Source organism: Lepidochelys kempii, chromosome 2 (genome assembly GCF_965140265.1).
Source record: "Lepidochelys kempii isolate rLepKem1 chromosome 2, rLepKem1.hap2, whole genome shotgun sequence".
Taxonomy (NCBI): domain Eukaryota; kingdom Metazoa; phylum Chordata; order Testudines; family Cheloniidae; genus Lepidochelys; species Lepidochelys kempii.
This window is the reverse complement of record NC_133257.1, coordinates 259266135-259274490: the sequence shown is the minus strand read 5'-3', so window position 1 is coordinate 259274490 and position 8356 is coordinate 259266135. Positions and strand designations below refer to the sequence as shown.

Below are 8356 nucleotides of genomic sequence, written 5' to 3'. Positions count from 1 at the left end.
GAATGTTACACCCAGAGAGATTTTATTGGGATGAAGTGCAAGGAGGATGCTTGCAACATCCAATGCCAGTGCAGAGCATGGATTTGCAAACCTTCAGCATAGAATTGTTTCAAGTTAAAGCTAAGCACATGCAGGTAATACACACTGGGAGAATTTATTTGTATTTATTTTTGGTTTACCATGCAAATACAAAAGCACTGTTCCTTGGTTTGATTTCCCATGAAAGATTTCTGCACCTGTCAGCCATTCCGACCCACTGAGCCCTGGAGGCAGAGTTACATTTATCCAAAGCGATGCCACCTGACTAGGTCTTGCTTCCCTGCCAGCTGCCTTCTTAAGAGCAAGATTTTCGAGAGTTCCTCAAAGAGCAGGAAGAGAAGTCTTGATGGTGGCATTTTACCAGAGTACGTGGAGTGGGTGTCGTATACAGTGACGGTACAGGGGACCATAGCTCTGCAAACGTCTTCATGAGCGTAAATGCCAATAATCTGACAAAAAGAGGACAAGGGCAAGATTTCTGTCATCTCCGGCAGATCCTCAGCTGATATAAATTAGCCCAGCTCTATTGAAGCCAATGGAACTAGGCCCATTTACATCAGCTGAGGGTCTTTCCCTGGCCAGTCTGCTAAAAGACATTTGCTATGAAGGGCCTGATGCAAAGCCCTCTAAAGTCAATGGAAAGAAAGACTCCCAGTAAATTCAGTGGGCGCTGGATGAGGCCCCAAATTGGTTGTGTAATTATTGACATCACAGAAGCCAAAACATCTGAACTCCTTGCCAGCACCAGAAACAAAGAACCATTAGTGTCTAAACCGTGTGGTTAGCTCTGCTCATTTTGATTAGCAAGCCAGCGAGATCCCCGGATGAAAGCTGCAGTAGAAATAGGGAGTGGAATATAGCAGCTCTAGAACAGTGGTCTCCAAACTTTCTGGCTCGCGCACCCACAGGGTGAAGACCGGAAGACCTGCCACAGACGCGCCACCGACGGAAGAAGAACGGAAGACCCGCCGCAGGCAGGCAGGCCGCCGGAGGGGAATTCCAGCCGTGGACGTGCAGAGCTGCCGCTGAAGGAAAAGAAAGGCGGAGTGCTCTCCGGTGGCACTCCTGCTGCTGCACACCCCCTGGGATCATCTCGCGCACCCCGGTTTGGAGACCACTGCTCGAGAAAAGGTATGCCGTTACGCTGATCAGTATTGTCTCCTTGTTTCCTCATGCTCCCCCGTCGGTCTGTCTACATCCACCTGTTGTCTGGCTGACACTTAGATTGTAAGCTCCTTGGGGCAGGGACCATCCTTTTGTTGTTTGTCCAGCACCTAGCGCTGAGGGGACTTGGTCCGTGGTTGCGGCCTCTAGGCACTATGGCAATACAAATAACAATAAAATGGATGTTGGTGTGGTCAGAGAGAATGGGATGGTTTTATAGATTAAGGCACTAGACTGGGACCTTGGTAATCTAGGTTGGGTTCCCAGGTTCCTGGGTGACCCTAGGCAAGCGTGTCTCTGCGGCGTGGTAGGTGTTGTGTACAGATAACGAACACTGATCCAGACTGAATGTGTTCTGTATGCCGAGAGAGTGAGCAGGAATGTACCGAGGCAGCTCAGGAGCGGGCAAGTCGACACTTTCATCGACCCCTGGAATCTAAGCTGTGGTTAATTAGCTTAATGAGCTGGTTGCCATATAGCCAAATGGAGGATTTCTTCTGCAGACTGTGCAGTTGCAGTCACTGCCTGAGTCTGACTGGAATTGAGGTTTCTCCTAAAACAATATGTAGGTGAGGGAACAAAGAATGTATTTGCCCTACAACGAAAGTCAGTGGAATGTGTCCCGGGTCATTGTCTAGTGGCTAATGCAGAGCACAAGGAGTTAGCAGAGCTGGGTTCTATTCCCAGCTCTGGCACAGGTGCGCCATATGACCATGGGCCAATCACCTGACTGCTCTGTGCCTCAGTTTCCCCACTCATCAAAGGGAGGTAGCCATTCCCACCTTAGCATGCCGGTGCCCTTCGGCAGGTACTGGAGAAAAACACAGCCCTGTTATTCAGTTAGGATTAGATGCTGACTTTAGGCAAAGGCTGGTGTGTAAGTTGCCTCTCCCCAGGAGTAGCACTGCGGAGTCTCATGCCTCAGGTCCTCCCCTGCTTCCCCCTCAGTCCCAGGCGAGGTAGTAACTCACTGCCAGCCTGCATCAGTGATCCATTATTAGCCGCTCCACACAACATTAGCTCTTCTACTCTGGACAGCAAGTGGAGGGGCGAGCCAAAGCCCTGTCCACTCTCCCCCCCCCCACCACCACCACCACACACAGGGCAGGAAGTAATGAATCCAAGCAGCGGTGTAAGGGGAGTGGTTACTCCAAGTGACAGTCTAGGTCTCAGCCATCCTTAGGAATGAATTCAAATCTCTGGCATCAACAATGCGAGTCTTCAAGAAGCGTTTCCTTCCTGAGGCCCTGTGTAGCTTTGATTTACTGTCCTTATTACAGACCACTGATCTATAATAATAATAATTAATAATACTTTGCAAGCCAAAACGTTCAGCTAGTAGGCCATGGGGCCATTTCTGTGCTGCCCCGCCCTCCCTTGTTTTGAAGTGGTCTAAATGTTACGTGCGGATTTAAGATCTCCCCCAGTGTTGCCTTTTTACCATGAAGGGATTAGAAAGCTAAAGAGGCAGGCATTTGACTGTTGTCTTTATTACAGAGCAAATCCTTCTTAATCTACCAGTTCATCCCAGCAGCTGAGCCGGAAAGGAAAAGCAATTGTTAACCAGCGGCTCCCATTGAGCCAGATGCAAAGTCAGCGGGCTCTGGAGCACGGAAGATTCCAGTGGCAGCAACGGTTGGTCTACATTGCAATTAAACACCTGCTGACTAGGACTCGCAGGGCTGGGGCGATGGAGCTGTTAAATTGTGACGGCTCTGGGGCACTGCGCCCTCGCAGGGTCTCGCAGCCTGGGATCCAGCCCAAGCCTGAACGTCTGCACGGCAGGTAAACAGCCCAGCAGGCGGAGTCTGAGTCAGCGGGTACAGGCCGGTCGTGGCTGTTTAATTGCCGTGTGGACGTACTCGATGAATCCCAAATGAACTGTGGCTGATGCAGTGCAGTGCGTAGGGAAGTAACCCCAGTGGAGCCATGGTGCCAGCTGTCCCTGCTGGCATCACGCTCCGGCTGTGCATTGCAGGGAGCCGTCAGACCTCAAGGGCTTGGATGGGGCTGGGGCGACGCAGCAAGGTGGTTGTGTTACAGGGGGAGTTTGACCCACGCTGCCTTTAGAACGCATTTTATTGAGTCTGCTTCCCCCTTCCTAGAAACCAGCTCTGTAATTGTCATTCCCTAGAAAAAGAGCAGGTTGCCTTTCCCCCACCCTTTGTCTGCCTGGCCTCTCGAAAGTGCAAACGCTTTGGGCAGGGATCGGCTCTTACCATGGGTCTAGCACAATGAAGCCCCCATCTTACTTGAGGTCTGTAGGTGCTACCATAACACAGCTCATTAATGGCACTGATCTGGCACGGGAACCGGTTGGAGGAGGGTGGGAATGCCCTGCCGTGCTGAAGTGCAAGGGCGGGGAGGGTAGCTGCACTGTCTAGCAATACTAGCTGTCGTTTTACGTGGGACATGTTCTTTCACTTCATCAGTGAAGGCGGATGGTCCGGTAGAGACCGTGCTACCGTGGAGGCCTGGGTACAAGTCCTAGCTTTGCCGTAAGCTTCCTGTGTGAGCGTGGGTAAGTCACTTAGCTGCTCTGTGCCTCACCTCCCCATCTATAAAACAGGGGGCTGGGGGGAGACTAGCCCATCCTTACTCCCACAGGTAGAGTGAGGATAAATCCATTAAAGACAGTGAGATGCTCAGATATTATGGCGGTGATGTGGGCTTTGTTATCTTACACAGGCCTCAGATAATGGCAGTTGCCACCGAAAGAGGGGGAAGGCAGACAGAGAAACCAGGGAAAGGGAAGCACAATACAAGTTCAGTTGTCTCAAATTCCCTGCGCCCTGTCAAATTATAGCTCTGAACATTGCATTGGTTAGTTTCAGTGGGCCTGGGTCTGCAGCCACTGAAGTCTACTGGTGCTTTGCTATTGCTTTTCCTCTAAGCAGGATCAGGCCTTATCTTCCCAAAGTTATATCTATGCAGCTACACCAGATGACATCAGATGAGGGTTTGGCCCAGAGTTTTGCATTATGTGGGAGCTTACTTTGGTGGATTTACTTTGCCTGGCTGTTCAGCTAGTTTAAAAAAAAAAGAAAAAAAAAAGACTTCTACGTTTTCAAAGTTTACCATGGGCATGTTTCCAAGGGCAATTGACATTTGTGTTTTTTACCACTTTCTCAGCTGTTAGGCAGTTTTCAAAGTAAAATGTAGGTCTTGCCAGCCATTAACGAACAACAGCAACAACAAAAAACCCGTATTCGGGTTCTACCGAATGTCCCCCCTAGGCACAACTATAACTGCCTGGTTCTTCCATAATTTATAACAGTGATCGGTCTGTAATTCTCATCCAGACCTGATGAAGAAAAGCAAGTGTCAAGGACCAGTGAGATGCCACATGTAGGAGTCTCCGGTAGCTTCAGAGATCAATGCAGAGATGTTTACTGTTCCCAGGGCAACCAGCAAACGCAGCCTCTGAAGCCTGGTTTATCATTAGATTGGCATCCACCAATCCTTTCGTGGAGGAGGGTATCTCAAGGAATTGTTGGAGACTCAGCGCTGAATTTGTTTGCCCTAAACTGGCCTGAGGTTCAAATCTCAACATCACCTGAGAGCGTCGCTTCAGGAGAAAATCAATATAGGAACAAAAGAGGGAGAGAGTTTCCTTTCCCCCCACACAGAGCTTCATAAGACGCTGCCTGAAATAATGAGGCTCCCTTTGGTTAAATCCTGAGCATTTTCAATACAGTATAAGACACAATAAGCAGCATGCCACCTTGAAGAGAAAAAGAGGTCAAAATCTGACCCCTAGTGGTGGTTACTGGTAATGACTAGACTGCAGCTGCAATGAATGACTGAACGAAAGCAAGAGAACATAAGGGGTCAGAGAGATGCTGTCCCATGACGTACAAGCATGTCCTAGGGCAGGGCTTCGTTGGGCTGCATGGTGGTGTCCTCCCTTCCAAGCATACAAAATAGCTATCAAATCCCAGTTCCTAAGCTTGTTTTCAGCTGAGTTCTGTCTAGCAACCTTGAGGCTTAGCACCAAGAAATCCCTTCCAGGTCCACACGTGAATACCATGGACATGTTCCATGCTCTGAACTGCAGCGTGTGCTTTATAATGGCAATTTGCCTTCATGCTGTGGTCTGCAGGGAGACTGCACGGTCATTCATTAGTTTGTGTATATGTGAACAGCTGCCCTTTGCTATATATAATCAGAACTGCTCTGCTGTGTGTCATAGACCCTGTACTGTTAACACAGAAGGGAGGGGTGTTGTTTTTCAGTTCAAGTGGTGAGAGGCTGTGCTTTTGAGTGGAAGGGTCTGAGGTCTATCCCCACTACTGCTATCAAGTTCCTGGTGGTAATGGATTTGCTAGCCTCTTGGGGTACATATTGTCCAGTTGTCATAAATGGTCTTGAGACTGCTTTCCCTACCCTTTACCCCATCTTGTCCTCCCTCCATGTGCTTCCGCTCCCTTGCCTCATCTCTTCTCTTTCTCCTATTCCCCCCCACACTTTATCCTCTTCTCCTCCTTGCTCTCCTCATCTCTCTCTCACCCCCTCCAGCTTGCCAGGCAGGGTGTGGCATCTTACAGATTACAGTAGCTGGCTCTGGAGGTTGGCAGCATTTTCCCACTGATACAGAATCAGGAAATAAGAGGATCGTAGAATCATAGAATATCAGGGTTGGATCAGGAGGTCATCTAGTCCAACCCGCTGCTCAAAGCAGGACCAGTCCCCAACTAAATCATCCCAGCCAGGGCTTTGTCAACCCGGGCCTTAAAAACCTCTAAGGAAGGAGATTCCACCACCTCCCTAGGTAACCCATTCCAGTGCTTCACCACCCTCCTAATGAAATAGTTTTTCCTAATATCCAACCTAGACCTAAATATCCCCCACTGCAACCTTGTTCTGTCATCTGCCACCACTGAGAAGAGCCGAGCTCCATCCTCTTTGGAACCCCCTTCAGGTAGTTGAAGGCTGCTGTAAATTGCCCTGAAGCATTCAGCACCCCAGTGCAGTTATGAGCAGAGGTGCAAGAGGTGAAACCATACAGGAAATGGTAGGACAGTGGAGTGGGCAAGGTGAGAATACATGGGACCTGCAGAGACACTGACAGGGAAGCCCATAGGCTAGTAAAAAGCCACGGGAGGTGCCCCTGCTGAGAACTGGCTGAAAGTGTGGGTACATGCCTGTGTGGTGGGGTGGACGTGCCTTGCACTTGTCCAGGCAAGGGAAAGGCTGATTCCTTGCAAAGAGAACCAGGTGCCCACAAGCCACAAAGTGTGTATGGATATGACAGTCACCATCTCGGCTGGCACTCAGGGGACTACTGACTCGGGGACCGCTGGAGCTCAAAGCAGGAGCTGCTGCAGCTTGAGCGAAAGCTGTCCAACTGGGATTGGCACAATTCCTACCCTTTGTGGGTCAGGCACAGCTGGGGACTGTAACACACCCTCAGAAACCTCTCTGGATCAAGAGGAAGGCCCCTGAACTGAAAGATGCAGAAAGGGCAGGATGGCCAGGCTTCCTTCCCCATCAAGGAGGGAGCATGAGCATTGCCCCCCCAAACTGGGTACATCACAGAGGTGACACACAGAGGGGGGGCACCCAGATTTCTCCCTTAGCCTGGCTTTCTCCCCACAGAGGAACGTGGGGGGAGCAGGGCCAGCGGTGATGCCAGGTGCTCTGTGCCCGCTGGTCAGTTTCCCCCTCATGGGCTGCGAAACAGGAGGACAGGCAAGCGGCGCCCTAGGAGAGCCAGGTGGCTGAGCTGTTTCCCAAGCATCTGTGCAGTGTGCAGCCCAGGTGAGTGACGGGGTGAATTACTTCTGGGAGAACTGGAATTCTGCACCTGGCTCAGCTGCTAGGTGGGGGAACGGGACTGGGGCCAGGTCAGACCCACTCTCAGGAACCTCCCCGGTTGCAGGAAGCTCTGCACCTCTCCCCTGCTTCCTGCCCCCATCTCTCCTCCACCACAACCGGGAGGAGTCACTGTACTGGGAGCTTCCCCCAGCTCAACCCCCTTGCATTCAGACCCTACACACACAAACCCAAAACCTTCCCCACTGACCCCCCACCAACCAGGACCCCTCTGTCAAGCCTCCTCCACACTTGAATCCCTATCCCACCAAGCCTCCCTCCCTGCATTCAGAAGCCTCCGCGCCGAGCATCACCCTACACCCCTTGCCCCCCCCACCCAATATAGAAGTCAAACTACAATATAGAAGTTTGTACTCAAAGGTATGAAATCTTTTCTCTAGGCTTGGAGCAGCTGCTAGAGAAGCTCTCAGATGACCGTAGACTTCAGTTACCCTTGGAGCTTTTAATTGGAGCTGAGATATGCTGCAGGTCGGGTTAGAACACCTCCAGTGAGTGACAGAAGGATTAGCAAGCAGGAGTGCAGAGGCAAGGCTGTGCAAAGGGTAGTTCAAACAGTTCCAGTGGGGTCAGGCCCAGAAAGAGCCTTCTATTTTTAAAATTTTTTTACTGCTCTCTCTTTTCTTCCATCCTGAGGACCGTCTCTGTAACTACTGCCTTAGTGTGACCTCGCCTTCATTGACCACATCTGCATTCCTGAGCGGTGGCTCATTAGTTTCCCCTGAACTAGCGCTCTGAGTTTCACAGAGCTATTTTGGGGCTGGCCATTCACCTGATTTCCCCCCAGAGTTTCACAGAGATATTAGTGTGATCATTCACCCGCTACAGCATCTTTCCAAGCCTAGGAATTAATTTGTGAAGAGCTTGGTGGGCGAATTCTTCCAGTCAGCCATGATTTCCATCATGGATACCTACAAGCACAAGAGCAGAGCTCAACCAGGCCCATAAAAAAGAAGATTAAAAAAACGTGCCAGTGGTTTATAAAGGTTCTTGAAACATGCAAAGGTTTGACCATGTTCCTGGTGAACAAGCCACAGATGGTTCTGCTACTCCCAGGTCTGAGCCTTCTTTAGTTAGTGAGGATGTTGGTTTGGGTTTGTCACACTTGCTGGGTGCTGAAGACTCTGCATCCAGTACGGAGCTTGGCATTGACTTGTTGGATTCTGAAGTCTTTGATTCTGGGACAGAAAGTTGCCCGTTGGTTACTACTGCAACTGTTATGGAGGTGGACACTGGAAATGGTTTGACAATTGAAAGCACGGGGCAGAACGGTGCCTTTGACAAGGCATATCCAGCTACTTGGCTACAAGTAATGGATTCT

At 50.3% G+C, this 8356-nt stretch overlaps 1 long non-coding RNA gene across 1 annotated transcript in view; it reads right to left on the bottom strand.

The window, feature by feature from the left end:
- Positions 1-1169: 1169 nt before the first annotated feature.
- Positions 1170-8356, bottom strand: part of LOC140907848 (uncharacterized) — a 114295-nt gene continuing 107108 nt past the window's right edge. The window contains exon 5 of the long non-coding RNA XR_012157656.1: positions 1170-1356. This is a non-coding gene — a long non-coding RNA (uncharacterized lncRNA). The remainder of the gene's footprint in view (positions 1357-8356) is intronic.